The sequence below is a fragment of the Dipodomys merriami genome, unplaced genomic scaffold (genome assembly GCF_024711535.1).
Source record: "Dipodomys merriami isolate MVZ:Mamm:240054 unplaced genomic scaffold, mDipMer1.0.p SCAF_542, whole genome shotgun sequence".
Lineage (NCBI taxonomy): Eukaryota > Metazoa > Chordata > Mammalia > Rodentia > Heteromyidae > Dipodomys > Dipodomys merriami.
In genome coordinates this window covers 657903-672946 of record NW_027206116.1, presented here as the reverse complement: position 1 = coordinate 672946, position 15044 = coordinate 657903, and the positions used below count along the sequence as shown (strand labels likewise).

At 47.5% G+C, this 15044-nt stretch overlaps 1 protein-coding gene and 1 long non-coding RNA gene across 7 annotated transcripts in view; one reads left to right on the top strand and one right to left on the bottom strand.

Annotated features, from left to right (window-relative positions):
- The first annotated feature begins 1846 nt into the window (after window positions 1–1846).
- LOC138811637 (F-actin-monooxygenase MICAL2-like) overlaps window positions 1847–15044 on the top strand; it is a 201219-nt gene continuing 188021 nt past the window's right edge. For all 6 annotated transcript variants that reach the window (XR_011367463.1, XM_069999342.1, XM_069999339.1 and 3 more), the window contains exon 1: window positions 1847–1976. The gene's annotated coding sequence lies outside the window, so the exon portion shown is untranslated. The remainder of the gene's footprint in view (window positions 1977–15044) is intronic.
- Window positions 7116–9982, bottom strand: LOC138811639 (uncharacterized). The gene is made up of 3 exons (XR_011367464.1): window positions 9910–9982; window positions 9485–9676; window positions 7116–7144 (listed from the first exon to the last, which is right to left on the bottom strand). It is a non-coding gene; the product is annotated as an uncharacterized lncRNA (long non-coding RNA).

Sequence of the window (15044 nt, the reverse complement as noted above, 5' to 3'; positions counted from 1 at the left end):
CAGAGGTCCAGGCCTGGAGTAGTTCTTTTAAGGCTAGATATGATCTGTCCAGTATCCTAGCATGGGCATGGTTGTAAAGGCCCCAAACAGTGTTTAAGCTTTTGGATTTTGGAAAGAGATCTGGGGTCAAATCTGGGGTCACACTAACTATGTGACCTTGACAGATTGTATTAGTGATACAATCAATCAGAGATACACTTACATCACTGATCTCAGTTTCCATATCTGTGAATGGGCTGGATTACAGAAACCTCTAGGTTCTGGCCTAAATGAGATGATGTGTGGAGGACAGTCCATCGACTGGGGCCATAGACAGAGTCTGCCAGAGTGCAGAGCCTGTGCTGACTACGGCATGCAAACTGAGCAGGGATAGGTGTAGGGGAATATTTGTCTGCAGGAAGTTGGTTATATTTGTAAGGAGGCTGAAAGGGCTGCCAGGTAGGCTAGTTTCCAGTAAAACACATAAGGGCAGGAATAGGATCACATGGTGAGGAGTAGAAGAAAAATTTGGCCCAACGTTCCAGGAGGTAAACTGCTCTATTTGCCTGCCTGGAAACAGAATGTGGTCTCTCCACAAGGTGGGCTGATACTGGGGAATTCCAATAGCCTGGAGCCTCAGTGCTGCCTGCTCACTGCCCAGACCTGCTTGTTTTCCTCACTCTGGATCAGCTCAGTTCCAAGAATATTTATTAATGTCTACATCAGGCCAAGCCCCATGATGAGTCCCAGGTCCCAGAGGTGAGTCAGTGGTGTGGATACTATTTACCTGACTGCTTCTACCAGAACCTTCTGCACAGGTGTTTGCAGTACTTATAGTCTACAAAGCGCTTTGTAACCCACCTCTGGCTCCATCTATTCACCTGTGCTATTTTTCTGTGAATAGTGTGCTCTCTGGGGCTATAGGGAAGAAGGCAATCCAGGAAGGTGAGCAAAACAGAGATTAAGACGGCCACTTGACACTCAATAAAGGATTTGATCAAAGTAACACAGGTGGCTTGCTTCACCACCCCTCTTCCCACAAACTTCAGCCAAAGCAAAGTCAGTCCAAGTGAGGGACGATTAGCAGGACAGTTTGCTGATGCTTGGGGTGGTCACAAAGCATAGCAGATCGCTGGGCACCCATAGCTCATGCCTTTAATCAGAAAGCTGAGAGCTGAGGATAGCGATTTAAAGCCAGCTGGGGCAGAAAGGTCTGTAGACTCTTATCCTCAATTAGCTGCCCAAAATCTTAGAAGTGGATCTGTGGCTCAGTCAAGTGGTAGAGTGCCATCTTTGAGCAAAAAAAAAAGCTAAGGGACAGCATCCAGGCCCGGAGTTCAAGTACTGGTACCGGCCACAACAACAAAAAAGTCAGAGCAAGTAAGGAGCTCTACTGAGCCTCATAGAAGTCATCACTGGAAGTCCTATGCTGCTCCCTCATGTCCAAAAGCCGACCATGAAGCTCGCTTTCCAGCTGCCTAGGCAGGCCCAGCCCTCAGTCTCTCCCTTGGCACCAGAATGCCACACCGGGATTTTAATCTCCCAGTGACACCACACCCGCTCCCATCGGGCCCTCGGCCGGTCTCCGACCTGCACTCCCCAGTCAGAGTGGGAGCGCCCAGCCGCTCCCTGCGCTCTGGGCCGGGCTTCTGCCCACGTGCGCCAGAGACAACAGCGGTGACAGCCGGCCCCGTGGGGGCGGGGCGGGCACTGGGGTGGGCTCCGGGCCGCACGACCATTGGTTATACGCCTTGGAAAGGAGGCGTGTCCTCGCCCCCGGATGCCAAGTCATTGGCTGAGCCTCAGGTGGGGGCGTATCCCAGCCCTGTCCACCGCACCACGCAGACCTGCAGACGCCCGGCCGGCTAAGCCTGCGCTGGGCGGCCTCGCTTGCGCTTCCCGGCTTCTTAAGCGCCGGGAGGCTCTAGTCCGCTGCTTCCTCAGCCCGAGGCGGAAGCGGGCGCTGATCCGAGTCCCGGTGGCCCGCGAGACTTTCGGTAAGGTGGGGAAGGCGTGGGCTGTGGGGAGGGCGGGTACGGACGGGTGCGCACGGCTCCGGCTGGACTATGCGCCCAGTCGCGCTCCCGGAAGGGTCAGGTGCGGCTGCGGCATCCCCGGAGCACCCGCCTCACGGGGCGAGCGACGAGCCAGCGGCGCCCTAAGCAGCTCGGGCCGGTCTCAAAGGAAAAAGAAATTCCGAACGTAACGTAAAGCGTCCTGCGGACACCCCGAGCTACCCAGCTACCTCTCACTCCGCCCCGCAACACCCGGACCCCGCAATCTAACCCCAGAAACCCTCGTCGCCAGCGCGGAGTGGGCGCCACGCGCCGGCGGTGTCCCCGACCCCGGGCGGGAGATCATTCCAAACTTGGCTTCCCAGGATCGAGGGCTTCCTTCTGTCCGGTTCTGTCCCTGGGGTGCCTTTTCTCCTCCCTTGGGTCCCCTCCCTCCTTGATTACAGGAAGTTAAGTTGGGCCAAATGTGAACGTCCTGGCCGGCTGCCCGCTGGGACCCAGGCTGGGTCTGAGGCGGGTGCCACTGTCCCCAGCAGCCCAGCTCACCCCAGGCCCAGGAGCAACCCCTTCGGGGGTGTTGGGGTTCCGCGCTGCCCGCTCGCTCTGTCGTTGCCTGGATGGTGCTGGGGAGACTTGGCGTCTGGCCTAAAGCCTTTGCGGCAGCTGATCTAGCTATCCTCCCCCATCACCCCCCTCCCCCAGCCCATAAGCAGGTGGGGTTCATTTCATCCCCTCCAGCTTCACCCGCAGAGCAGGGAAGGAAGGGCCTTTACTGAACGGAGAAGAGGCGGCGTGTTGAAACCCGAGTGAACGTGTGTCTTTCCACGTTGTTTATTCCGAGGCCTTAAAGCAGGAAGAGTTTTCATCTGGAAGCTTTTGCTAGGGCCCTGCAGAGTTTGGGGTGGTGTGCCCGCTCTCTTGCTGTCATTCTGCTCACCACAATCTAAAGTGGTTCGGGTGAAAAATGAAATCACTTAAGCAAACCTTCTTGTAGGCAGATCCCATGGGAAAATATCAAGGCTGCTTGGCCCTCCACGTTTCGTTCCCTGGAACCGGTGCCCTCTATCTGCTAGTCCCCCGGGGGGGGGGGCGGTTATACCCAACAGGTGGACTTAGAAACCCCAGAATAACCCTCACTGATTATCCAGAAACTTTAATCATCCTGAGAACTAGCCTTCTCCAGGTGGAGAAAAGATAGGTTTATTAAGTCCTCCTGGCCAGCAGGGTCCTGTCCAGTGGCACTTTTGTGGATGATTTTGTGGTTACTCTCCAAAAAGTCTAGGCCCTCCCTTCCCTCCATTCCACTTTCAGAAATGGGGAAAGTGACTGAGCCAGGTGCTAAGGCAAGCATCCTTCCCACTGTCCCAGGGCTATGGGATGTAGTGTTCTATGTGATCTTCTGTGGCCCCCACTGGAGCCTGACTGGGGCCTGACTGGAGCCTCCTGGCTTCTGAAAGTGCCTGTCCACCAGGATTTCCAGAGATACTTTGACAAAGTGTTTGAACGACCCAGGTTAGCCTGGGTCAACCTGCAAACCACTCTGTCCTCTATTCCAGAGAAAGTTATCCATGATGTGATAGTAGACTCACTGCTGGTATTTGGATATCGTTTTGGGAGAAAGCCTTTTTCCACCATTGACCTGAATGTTGGCTTTTAAAATAGACTAGAAGGACTGCATTGAAATCCTCTTGACCTTAGGATCAATTCTAGTTTTACTCTCTTGTTTTGGAGCAGGGAAGCAAATATTGAGATATACTAGTTTTCTTTCTGTGGCAATTGAAAGCCGTGTTTAAGCACACTTGTATAAAATTATGACATCACTTTTTATCCTTGCACGCTTAAGGCTTTGACTTTGACTTTCTTTCCATAATTAGCCTGTTACTAATCAATGGCACTTTGATATAAATTAGCTTAAGGGCTATGGTTGGCTGTAGTTGTAGAGGCCCTTTTCCAGGAGCTACAAGGAGCAGCCACATAATCCTCATTCTTTTCTGCCTATAATTTGGGTGTGTCTCTTTTCTCTCCACTTACCACCTCCTATCTGTGTTTGCCTTCCAGCCATGAGCCTGCCCCTCCACTTCTCACCACTAAAGAACAGACATTCTATCTCAGTGGAGAGTATTGACTATGGCTAGAGGGAGGTGTGGTAGAGGCTTGAGAAGATTTGGGCTAAATACTGCTAATCTTAGAAGCCCACAAAGGGCTAACCACCTCTGTTCTTCAAAGACCCAGGAAAAAGAATACTATTCATTATGCTGAGACTTTTCATGTTTTATGGCCTTAGAACCCCACATTAGCCCTCCAAAAAAGTAATGTGCTATACCCATTTTACAGATGAGGAAACTGAGACTCCATATTGCAACTTGGACACCCCCCACCCCCACCCCCACCCCCCCCACTCCCCCACCCCCCTGCAAGCAAGTGAGAAAAGATAAACTGAATCCTTTGTCTATTAGGGGTGGGAATTTAACAGTAGGATACAGACAAAGCTTATGGCTGCTCTCTGACCTCCAGAGGCTCCCCAAAGGTACCTCCACTGTGTATTGACTTACATTATAATTTTGTGGAAGTATATCTTCTCACCCCACTAGGAAATGACATTTAAAGCAGTATTCAGTATTAACTTCTAGTTCTCCCAAACCTTCCTTGCTCTTTGTTCAATGTTTCCTTAGTCTTTTATACAACTTTGTGATAAGTTATCTTCCATGATGTATTATAGTTTTCTGTTAAAAATATGTGGGAGACTGAAGAATAGAATTAGTCTGGGATACATAGCAAGACACTCACTGTAACATTTTCACACACAAAAATGGAATGGTATAATTAGGTAATTCTCTGCTCCTATATAATCTAGTTTGGTGTGTATGTCAGTTCTGGGGCTTAAAGTTGGCCTGGGCATTGTCCCTGAGCTTTTTGCTCAAGGCTAGCACTCTACCATTTGAGCCAGAGCTCTCCTTTTGGCTTTTTGGTGGTTAGTTGGAGATAAGAATCTGACAGACTTTTCTGCCTGGGCTGATTTTGAACTATGATTCTCAGCTCTCAGCCTCCTGAGTAAGTAGGATTATAGGTGTAAACTACCAGTGTCCAGCTCATCCATCTCTTAAAAAGAGAGTTCTCTTGCAAAACCACATACTAGTATTGCATGTAACAGAATCAGCAATTATCTCTTGCTATCACTTGTTCATATTCAGCTCTGCTTGGTTGTTAGAAATGTCCTTTTAGCTTGTCTGTCAGTGGCAGGATGGTGCGTCTGCTGCCTTTGCTTGGCAGTCTGTGTGCCTGTTGTAATCTGTAGAAGCTCCTGTATGCTTGATTAGCAATAAAGTACCCATTTTAAGTGCTCGGCTGCCTGTGGGACCGCAGCAAGCCCCTTGAGACTGAAGTCTGCCTCTGTGCCAGGCCAGAACCACAGCCAAGCCCTGTGTGTGGGGGGATGTAGCAGAGGTTCAGGGAGTCTCTGCCCAGTGGTATCGTGGCTACTGAAGAAATGTGTTTTGAATGAGTGAACTCTGTCATGGGTTAGTGTGACTGCTGCGTCTGTATTTGGACAAGAGATTTATGAAAATGATGATTTGCCCACGTGCAGATGTTTCCACACAGCAAGCATCTGCATAAACATCCTGAAATAATAGGAGAACTATTTGCTGTGCTCACCCTCAAACCACTGGTTTATGGTGAGGAACCCAGACAACCACATTTGTGCCCAGATCAGCAACTTGCTTCCTGATCATACACGGGTTAACCAGGACTGAGGTCATTCTATCCAAGCTTTGGGTTCCACCACAGTCAGGATCACACCATGACTGGGACACTTGGCACTGAGCTTGGTAGACAATTCCACACACCTTTTCCTTCCCTTCCTGAGCACTGCTTCTTCCTTTGTCCCTTCTACAACTTTCTTTCATCTGCCTCCCACTTGGGCAGGTTGTGGGATTGCTCTCAAATCACTGTTGATATGTGCGTGGACAGGTGGTGACAGAAAAATGATGTATCGTCTGTAAGTGTCTCATCTGCATTTGTTGTGTAGAGATAGGATCATCACTGGTCATCACTGACCTTGTGAAAGAGGCTCAGGAGGGAAGGACATGAACCTGCTCTTCTTCAGAAGGATATTCTTTGTTCAGTCTCCTTCCAGGTGCTGGTCCTTTGGTAGTTGTTTCCTACTCCCCCTGCCCCAGCAGGGCGTGGGGGGGGGGGGAAAGGGAGGGTCCAGTCAAGTCATCTCCTGTAGCAGCCCTCAGGACAGTTAGAGTTTTGGTTTTGCTGACTTTTTAATTTTATTTCATTTTTGTGCCAGTCCTGGGGCTTGAACTTAGGACCTAAGTGCTGTCTCTCAGCTTTTTTGCTTAAGCCTACTACTCTGCCACCTGAGCCACAGTGCCACTTTTAGCTTTTTGCTTATCAGCTGGAGATAAGAGTCTCACAGATTTTGCTGCCTGGGCTGGCTTCAAACAGAGATCCTCAGATCTCAGCTTTTTGAGTAGCTAGGATTACAGGTGGGAACCACTGGCACCGGCTTGGCTTTTTTTTTTTTTTTTTTGTCAGTCATGGGGCCTGAACTCTGGGCCTGGGCACTGTCCCTCAGCTCTTCAGCTCAAGGCTAGCACTCTACCACTTGAGCCACAGCCAACTTCTGGCTTTTTCTGCTTATGTGGTGCTGAGGAATTGAACCCAGGGCCTCATGCCTGCAAGGCAAGCACTCTATCACTGAGCCACCTGCCCAGCCCCTTGGCTTTTATTTTTTATAGTGCTGGTGATTGGACTCAGGACTTCCTGCATGCTAAGCAAGAAATCCACCATTGAGCTACATCCTCAGGTTGGCTTTCTCCCTCTTTCCCTACTTTTATACATAGCTTTCTCCTCATGGGAGAAACCTGACAAAATTTTAATCTTTCTTTGAATGGCAGCACTAGAGTTGATTTCCCCACCCCACCCCTTCCTTGTTTACTTTTTAATATTTTTTCCCCAAACTTTTCTTTCCTTTGGCAGTACTGAGGTTTGAATTCAGAGGCCCATGATTGCTAGGCTATTGCTTCACCACTGAGCAATACCCCATCCTTCCTACCCCCAATTTTTCTAGTAAACACATTTAATTTTTGTAAAGGAAAATTAATTTATTTACCTATTTTCTCTTCAAAACAAGGATCCACCTAATTGGGAGGGGACAGACAAAAATCATGCATGTATCTGGTGCAGCTATATGTTTGGATAAAGCCAATCAAGCTATTCATGTTTTGCTGTTTGCTTAGATTGGTATTTTAAAGAACTTTCTGGTCTTGCTAAAAGTTGGAAAATAGGGATGCTGGGGCTTACAAGATTGGAAGCTATGAACGATCCCATGATGCCTTACCTTCTCTCCATTCTTCCTCCTTCCCTTTCCTTCCTGAAACTAGATAGTAGTTTGCTCTCCCCCAGATGAAATCCTTCTGGCACTAGGTTTTTCTGGCTTGAGTTTGCTATCCAGGGAGACTGTACTATCAGAGGCAATGAAATGGCATGGAATGTTAAGACAAAGCTCCAGGCCCCCCTGGCTTCTTTTGTCCTTTTAGGAATATGCCTGACAGATCTTACTTTGGGGTGTTCTGATCCTCCCTTTACCACCAAAATCTCTTTTCCTCCCACCCCAAAGGTAGAAAACATAGCTGTCTGGAGCTGATAAGGGGCCTCCCTCTAAAGCATTGATCATGTGGTCTCAGGAACTCAGAGCTGGTGGGAGTGATAGGGCCCTGGCCCTCTGCTCACAAACAAACCTTTGCGGAGGGACTAGGTCTGTTGTTGAGCAATATCTATTCCTGTGTGCTGCATGCAGAGCCTTTTGCCATGCCAAGTATAGTAAGCTTGTTCTGTACCTGCTCGTGTATCCAAGCATGGCTATAGTTCATCACAGAAAAGCTACCCTAGGAAGCTGTGTATGTGTAGATATGTTTTGTTTAGGGTTAGGGATTTTTTTGTGTGTTCTTTATCTGCATTGGTATTTTTTTCTTTCTAAATGACTGAATAATTTTCTTGCCTTTCTTCCCACCTGAAATTTCTACCTCCTCATGGTTGTGTTGAATACCTTGCAGCTCCTTCATTCTTTCAAGGGCTGCTCAGGTCGCTTTTGAGGGGACTTAGAGGTGAAAGCAAGCCTCACAAAAGGGATGGTGCTTGCAGCTGATTTGTGGCTCCCATTTTCTCCTTCTCTGGGCAATGGAGTGTGTCTAGTGCTGAAGCCCTTTCTGCTAGCAGCAAGAGGAGGGCAGCAAGATGTTGGACTGGGACCACTGGTCCCTGAGCCGCTGTAGTAGCAGGGTTGTAGGACATGTACAACTCTGAGTTCCTGCCATGCCCAGGTAGCCCAGAAGCCCAACACTGTGAAACAGGAGCAGGCATCTAACAACCCTCTATTCTGCTACTGTTGTATTAGTGTGCTGAGGGATAGAGACCACTGCTTTGCTCTTAGGATTGAATACTGGCTTTGACCACTTATTTGGTAATAATTTGTGCTGAGAGCCAGGAGAATGAGGTACAGGAGAGGATGAAGTGCTTGGAGAAATCACATGGACTTTTCAGTTACTAAGGAGAGCTGATTTCTGTAGTAGAGTGGGTCCAAGGTCAGGTGGGGGAGTTTCTGACCCCTATGTTGGATCCCTGATCATCCCAGGAGAGTTGAGTGGGTGACCCACATGCTGTGTGCTCAGAAGCCACAGTACAGATAGTTCCATGAGTCGGGACAGCTGAACTGGTACATGAGATGAAAAGGTAGTAAAGGACAGGAGCTCTCAGCTCAGAGGAAGGAAGGAGGAGACAGCCAATGAAAGGGCAGACAGATGGAGGGATAATGGGGGATAAGAGGCTTCTTTTTAGACCCCCAAGGGAGTCTCTTTCTTTCCTCAAGGAATGTCCCACAGGGCTTGTGCAGCTAGGGCCTGGGGAACTGTGGGGTCTATGCCAGGAGTCCTGGCCAGCTACCTTTCTGGAGTGACAGCACAAAAGAGGGGACACTGGGTAAAACCTCGGCTTCACCTCAGCCAGGGGTTCCAGGAGTTCCTTCTTAATTCAGGTTTCCATCTTCAGCTTAGGTGTGTCTGTTGTCATATATTTGGTATCTTGGGTTCTTTTAAAAGCTTGAAGCCAATCACCAGTGGCTCATGCCTCTAATCCTAGCTACTCTGGAGGCTGAGATCTGAGGATCACACTTGAAAGCCAGCTCAGGCAGGAAAATCTGTGAGACTCATCTCCAATCTACCACCAGAAAGCCAGTAATGAAGCTGTGGCTCAAAGTAATAGAGCATAGCCTTGAGCCAAAGAGTTTAGGGACAGTGCCTAGGACCTGAGTTCAAGTCCCATGACTGACAAATAAATAAAAAGCTGCTTGACCCTGCATACTTACATAGATGCATGCTACTCACCCCTGCATACTTACATAGGTACATGCTACTTTTCCTTGCTCACTTACATAGATGTACACTACTCATCCCTGTTCACTTACATAGATGTTTGCTACTCACCCGTGCACACTTACATAGATACATGCTGGCCTGGAACTGCAGTCTTCCAAGTAGCTAGGATTACATATGTGAGCTACCAGCATCCAGTTTTTACTTTGTTTTTGTTTGTTCTTGTTTTGCTTCTGAAGTGACTTTGCGATGTCGCCCATGTTGTCCTTGAACTCACAGTCCGCCAGCTTCAGCTCCTAAGTGCTTGAATTGCAGCATGTAATTAAATGCCCCACTCCACATTGCAATTTTTCCCACTTTTAACAGGTCTTTGCAGGGAATTTTCTGGGTGGCTTTCCCCAAGTCCTGCAGATGGGTCTTGTATTTTGCTTACCTGCAAAAGGCAGCCATTTCTAAATTTTCTATCAAACAAATCTGCCCAGTTTCTCCTGCTTGTGGAAAGCCCACCTCCCTCCTTCCCAGTCTCTTATCTCTACCTTCTTTTATGCCTTCATGCAGCCCCCATCCCTATTTCCCTGAGTTCTGGGTCCTCTGCTCCCACTGATGAGCAGGATGCTGCCTGCTGCTCAGAGAGGGCTCCACTGTTTATGGTTGCTCTCTGGGGTGTTTATCTCTACTGAGGCTCTTAGCAGATGCCTGTTTATTACTCAAACTTCATCTTCAGCCTGAGAGAAGAGAAAGGGCTATTTTTAAAGATCTCTAATTAGATGCACAATACTGCCTCCAAGTTTAATTCTTCATTGCTCTCCAGCTCTACACATTATGAAACCCGTCAGATCCAGGCTGAGAGACCTTATATGTCCTGATTTTAGAGCAGCACTTAAATTTAGCAGGCAGTTGTAATCTCTTAAAAAGGTAGGCCACTGGAGTTAAGGCAACCAGCTGACTGTCTTTTTTTCTGGGCTCAGACAGATGGCATGAATGGGAGCATTTCTGTGCCCATTGCAACCAACAATTGTTCCTACCCCTACCCCTTCTTTCCCCTTGCAGGGATGAACCCACCCTCACATGCTGCCTGTGCCTGATGATTGTCTGGGCGATCTGAAGCTATACCTTTCCCTTTAGACCCGGGTAGGGGCTTGAGGTAAGGAGGGAGGGGAATTGGGTTGCCTTCAAATGACATTGTTCTCCAGGGAGGGGAGAAGAGGTGAGACCATGAGTCATAGAGACTGGGATGTCATGTTGGAAGGGCTATTTTACCTCTGCCCTCCCCACCAAGTTACACAGAAACTGAGGCTCAGACATATTTCTTGCTCAAAATCAGAGTCAAGTCTCTCCTTGACTTGCTATTTTCCCTAGGCTAACATACTTGATCAATCTTTGGTAGCTTTTCCTTGCAGTCAGCCTTTAAATAAAAAGATAAATAAAAGCCTCAGATTGCTGAGTGCTGAGATCTGAGGCTTTATGTTCCTGAACCTGGATCCTGCCTTAAAAATTATTGTTATTATAAAGGTGATATACAGAAGGGTTATATTTACATAAGTCAGGTAAAGAGTACATTTCTTTTTGGACAATGTCACCCTTCCCTTGCTCTCCCAGGATCCCACCTGTACCCTCTCTTTCCCTCCCCTCCTCTTTTTCCTTTCATCAATTTGTATATTATAACATTGGCTAGCCTTAGGATTAAGACTTTTCCTTGTCAAAACATCCCCTAGAGTCTTGGAGCTTAGAATTTCCATCTTTGTTTTAAGTCCTAGTCTGCAGAGTTCCTTTGATTAAAAACCCAAATTTAATGGGAAGGACACCCTGTTATTAGAGATTCCTTTATTTCCAATTAGCTATCAGCAGGACCTTGAGAAAATTAGATGAATCAGCTGGGAGTCTGAGGAGGAGAAGTAGGAGGGTGCAGAAAGGATACTTTCTGTAAATAGGGTACTGTGAGAAGACCAAGAGCCATGGTCCAAGCTTGTTAGCCCAGCATACAACTGTTTTGCTGGGGGCTCTGTGACAAATGACTGGAGCTGAGCACCTTTCTGCATTGTCTAGTTGCTGCTGTCTGCACATCAAGAGAATGAAACAGGCACAATAACAGTGTAAGGTTTTTCCAGAGGACTTCCTGGAGGAAGTAGTACTGGTTGGCTGAAAGGAGCAGTAGAAGAGTAGGATTTTCACAGGCAGAGATGGGCAGAGGCAAGAACATACAGAAATGTGGAAATGTAGGGTGGAGTCTGGAGACTGCCAAAGCTGCAGTGCATGCAGGCTCTGAGTGCTGTGGGCTCATGTGATGTAGATGAGCCCAGTAGGCTGAATCAAGACTTTTATAGACAACTCCTGTGTGCCCAATGAGCAGAGGGCTACCACTTGCTGGGGAACAGGGTGCAAACAGTTATGGCTGGATCTCCAGGAAAGTCCCAATGCCTCTTTTGTGGAGAGAGTCTGTAGTTAGTATTCAGGCCCAGCTTTTAGTTTCTGAAGGAATCCATTTTAGGGTCACAGAATATGGGCCATCTGTCCCTTTCTGCTGTTTGTGGTACCACATGTCTGCATTCTGGGCCACACTTGGTACTCTCCAGAGAGCAGTTCCATCTTTTGCCTTCCCCACTGGGCTACAGGATGTTGAGCCCTTTGGGAGTGATGTACTTACTTGCCTGTCTGTGTGGAGATAGCTAAACTGGGGCGGGTAGAAGATCAGGGAACCCCTCTCTTGGAAAGAACAAAGCCAGATACATAGAGTCTGAATTGACTGTCTCCCTTCTGTGGTCCCCATCAGCAGGTCCTGGCCCTGAGGGTCTGAGCTCAGCCTCCACCTGTTACAGGGCTAACCTGGCAGGTGGGTGCCATGGCAACCTGGTGTATTTACAGCTTTGACATTTGAGCAGGGCTACTAACACCTGCCATCTATGTCTTAGGCACCCTTGTTTTGTGTCATGGAATAAATTGTTCCTGTAAGCAGCAAGTGAAATGAGTTAGTGACATGGGCTGAGTGTGGCACTGATAGTGTCTGTCTTCCTTCTAGCTTTAGTTCTTCCAATATGAGACCAAGTTGGCTCTTCATTGATTGGTTGATCAATCACTCAATGCATTTATTCTGTTGGAAATGGGTTGTCACAAACTGGTCATGGGTTCCTAGTAGATTTCTTTGTTGGCAAGTGGAAGTGACACTACTTACCCCAATGGTGCTCATGGGGATCAGTAGGACCACAGGCACAGTATTCCTGTGGGTATCAGGTACTGGGCACACAGCTGGCCTCTTCCTCTTGGTCCATTCCTGGATTGGCCCACAGGGGTCTTGAAGCACAGACACAACAGGACCCCTCTTTACTTCAGGTCTATAAGTGGATTTTATCCTTAAGCACTCAATTTTTTTTTAAGTGTCTCAAAGCACCTATGCAAAGAGGAAATATAGGGTACTTTTGTCTCTTTATAGTAAGAGGAGCTGCTCACAGGACCCAGAACAGCAGTAGTAGAACCTTAGCCTCCTGGGCTGATTTCTCCTCTGTGATGGTCCATTAGAAGTGACTTGTGCCACTTTGACAGCTCCTCTGATAGCTCTTGGCTCCTAGCTTCTGGCATTTCATTCTGTTTGTTTTTTTTTCCTCCCCCTAAAAGCCATAGATAACAAGTTTTAAGAGAATTTTCTAGATATGTTTTTTGTGAAAATCAAATCTATGGACAGGCATGCTGGTACATCCCTTTAAACTAGCTACTTGAGAGGCAGAGATCAGAAGGGTCATGATTTGAAGCCAGGTCAAAAGTTAGCAAGATCCCAGTTCAACCCCCAAAAGCTGGGCATGGTGGCTTATATGTCATCCCAGCTACATGGGAGGTCATATGGAGGAAGACCATGGCCAAGGAAATATGTGAGAACCCCTAATTTAAAAAAATACTAGGAAATCAATGGGAGAGGCTGGTTTGGGAGGGATGGGGAAGAATAATGAAAGGTGTGATGTTGGTCAAGATACATAGTACTTATAAACTGACACGTTGAATGGTAACCCCCTTCGTACAACTACTTAAAGATAATGTAATTTTTCAAAAAGAAAAAAAGTAAAAAAGGGATATAAATATGGCCAAGTGGTATAATGCCTGCCTCTCAGGTATAGGGCCCTGCGTTCAAACCTAGTACTGCAAGAAAAAAAAAAGCCACTGATTGTAAGAGGCACTTACAACTCATATACTGCCATTTAAACAGCGACGAAATATTTTGCTAACACTTCCGTTTTATTTATAGTAACTCAATTTTTTTTAGGTCTTAGGTTTTATGTTATAGTACTCTTGCATACGCACACAAAACAAATGAACTTGGTTGAGGCATTTCTAAAACTCTTTCACTGTCAGAATCCACTTCTGAAGTTCTTTTTTTGACTCAGGGATGAGTCAGTGTCAACATTCATTTTCTTCTGACGTGTCACTCACTATCTTTTGGCTAGATGGAGGGTGTCATTCTCATCTCTGTTGTCTTTGGGACTTTTTTTTTTCTGGGCTGCAGACACCAGTTCTTTAAGTTTTAATGCTGCCTTCTAGATTTTTACCAAGTGCCAATGAAGGTTTTGTGTCATCAGGACTCATAATGGTCCTGAAATGAAGTGGTGTGGCTCCAGATATCTGGCTAACTGCCAGGTTCCCATAAAACCACCTTATCTGTGCTGTAGCTGCTTCTGAGAGAGATGGTAAAATGTGGGGTGGGAGTTATAAGGTACATTCTGCTGCAGGCATTCCTTAGTGAAATCACTGAGGGAAAAGTGTACCATCTAGTCTGGGAGCTAGGATAATCTGCTGCTTACTTGTGAGTCCTTTCCCAGACTCACAGCAGGTTTTAAATGTTTGTGTCTTTCCTGGGGCTCCTCTCTGTACCTGCTCCAGTGACCCCTACCTTTTTAGTCAGTGAAGGTAGTACCCGTGGTATGACCTCAGTGGAGCCAGCATCCCTCACCTTCCTGGTCAAGGACATTCTACTCCTCTTCAGCAGCCTGAGATTTGCCAGCTTTGTGGGCAGCTGCACCACCCCTGATTCTGGGATGTTGCTGCTGACCAGATCTGCTTAGCAATGTTCTGTTGCCAGGCTGCTTCTCCCCTGTTCTAAGCTCATGTGACTTTAGAAATTAAACACAGAGCCTCCTCTTCTGTTCCCACCTGATTCAGAGCAGTCATGCTTGTTACATTTTGACATGCTTTGAGACATAGTCTCTTTCTCCTTGTGGTTCAGGATAGCCTTGAACTAGCCAGACTCCTTCCCCCGACCCAAGTCCTGGGATGACAGGCACAGTACATTTCCACTTGTTAAATTGAGCACAGCCCAGATCTGCTGAGTCCTTTCAGGCTTCTATGTAACAGGGTCAGGTTATGTTCAACAGCATTCCCTTGTATCACTGACAAATTGCTGACTAGGAAAGACCTGGCTTCAGGGGACATCATACTTCAGTCACTTAGGGAAAACTGATTCCAGATGCTTCTTGCCTGGTCTTCCTCCTTTTCCTTCTCTGACCTAGGACAAGATGCCATCTGGAAGCAGCCCAATACACCACATCTATATTAGCGCTCTGTCTGCTATCAAGTATTCCTTGTAAGAAAGAAATGCTTTCTAAGTTCCCAGTGGACTTCAGGACTTCCCCACTGTGCCACAGAGTCACATTGCAGTTTAGCATTCCTTCTGCAAATATTTTCATTGCGC